The 2218-nt window shown below is 45.9% G+C and overlaps 1 non-coding gene across 1 annotated transcript; it reads left to right on the forward strand.

The window, feature by feature from the left end:
- Positions 1–585: 585 nt before the first annotated feature.
- TRNASTOP-UCA (transfer RNA opal suppressor (anticodon UCA)) lies at positions 586–672 on the forward strand. Its single transcript has one exon. It is a non-coding gene; the product is annotated as a tRNA-Sec (tRNA).
- Positions 673–2218: the final 1546 nt, after the last annotated feature.

Raw genomic sequence — 2218 nt, forward strand, 5'->3', positions numbered from 1 at the left:
GATCTCATCTCGACTTAGTTATCCTCATTTTAGTTATTCTGCAACTGCAAAGGAATCACAAGCAATTATTCTAACTTTATCCATCAATATTTTATCCATTTATCGTTTTAGAAGTGTTTAATTTACCATATATTACGTGTTTTTGATTATTTGGTTTAATTCACTAACTGGAAACTTGGGAGACGCATCTCACGTTTCCCGGGTCTCTCTCTCTCTCTCTCTCTCTCTCTGAGTCATAGAAGCCATGCTATCTCTTAGTTAAACAGCGCAGTACCTTGATAAATACAGTACGCCTATCTTATTTGAAAAGTAGATTCATGCCTATAGACTGGAGAGAGAGAGAGAGAGAGAGAGAGAGAGAGAAGAAGGGGTGCTACCAAGCCTCCAGTACCACCCAGGGAGTCTTATTATAACTCTATCCTCCCATATCGCCCAGGTGAATTTCAGTGGTCTGGTGTGCAGGCTACACACCCGAAAATATTAAGGTGCGACGGGCAAAATAAATAGCTAAAGATGCGGTGCTATGGAGCGTCCTATGCCACGTATAGACTGTTATCAAAACCAGTAACTCTATCCTCCCATATCGCCCAGTTGAACTTCGGTGGTCCGGGGTGCAGGCTTCAAACCTGTAGCTGACTAGCGTCAGAGTGGTTCGATTCCACCTACTGGGCGGTCAGTCTCCTTAATCACGGTCGCATCCATTAAAACTAATATATAAATAAACTACAAAGTGGAAATATTGATCGGGGAAAATTTTGGAGGGAAAAAATTGGTGGCAGGAGGTGAATGTGGTGGAGTATGTTCGTGATGGTTTCGAATCCTGTTAAGTCGTCTAGTATTTTTTTATTTCTGCACCTCTCCTGAAAACGCGATCGAATCCCTTGATTCTAAAATATAAGCAGGATACGATGAAGGACTCTTGCGTGGGGGTAATTTTTGAGGGAAAGGGAGGGAGATGGAAAACGAGGAATATTGTAGTGTCGTGGTTCAAATCCCGTCATGTCACGTATTTTTATTTCCTATTATTTGGTGCTACGATGGCCCCAAGAAATTATATCCTAAGTGGAAAGGTTTGTTTATATTCTGTCAAAGTCTTACAGGCTTTTGGAGGTCTTGAACACGTGTATGTATGGAAGATTTACCGATGAGAGAGAGGAAAGGTGGAGGAACATGGAGAGGAGAGGGGAGGGAGAGGGAAGGTGAGGGAGAGAGGGAGGGGTGGGTGAGGGGAGGAGAGGGGAGTGAGAGGTAAGGAGAGGGAGAGAGGGAGGGGTGGGTGAGGGGAGGAGAGTCCCTGAGGTAGGGGACACGAGTTGATAGGGGAGGGGATGAGGAGGGAGGGAGAGGGAGAGGAGAAAGGAGAGGAGAGGAGGGAGAGGAGAGGGGAGGAGGGAGAGGGAGAGAGGAGAGGAAGGGAGAGAGGGAGGAGTCTTGTGTGTGGAGGAGCTGGTATGTGGAAATATTTGCCTCAATATTAATCTTCCTCATTCACGACCTGGTGTAGGCCATAAATTTTAAAATATACGCGAATTAGTATATGCCTAAATTGGGAAAAATATTCGGAAAAGAGCAGTGGTTAGAAATAAGATGCAGAATTGAACGAACTTGAGGTCTCCTGCAACTTGGATATTTACCTCAATATTTCCTCATCTTGCTCATTCGGTCATTGATATATGCCACGGAACTGATACTCTATAAGAATCTTAATTAATTCGTGGTGACATAAAGGATACGAGAAAGGCCAATGGTTAGGAATAAGGCACGAAACTAGGAGGACGCGAGAGCTCCTGCAACACTTTCGAAAATGTTGCCAAATGCTGCTAGAATTGCATATGTAAACATCCTCTCTCTCTCTCTCTCTCCCTATAGGAAGGAGAGAAGAAAGGATGTTTACAAAAGGGAAGAAGACATGGAGACATGGAGAGAGAGAGAGAGAGGAGGGGGAAAGAGAGAGACGAGGAGGAGATAACGAATGAGACAGTAAATGAAGAAGGAACAGCAGAGAGTGCGAGAGATGGTGCGAAGTGAGGCAGAGAAGCTGAGAGAGGCAGGGGTGGAGAGACAGACAGAGGTAGGAAGGAGGGAAGGGAGGGTAACAGAGAGAGGGATGGGGAGGCAGGGAGGAGGGAAGGAGGGAGAGACAGGGAGGTGGGATGGAGGGAGAGAGGGTAGTGACGTAGCCTGTGGAATATCCCCGGCTCCACACAGCTCTCTCCCG

This window comes from Coenobita brevimanus, chromosome 2, assembly GCF_032717465.1.
Source record: "Coenobita brevimanus isolate Jiangsu-jjx chromosome 2, ASM3271746v2, whole genome shotgun sequence".
In the NCBI taxonomy this organism is placed as follows: Eukaryota; Metazoa; Arthropoda; class Malacostraca; order Decapoda; family Coenobitidae; genus Coenobita; species Coenobita brevimanus.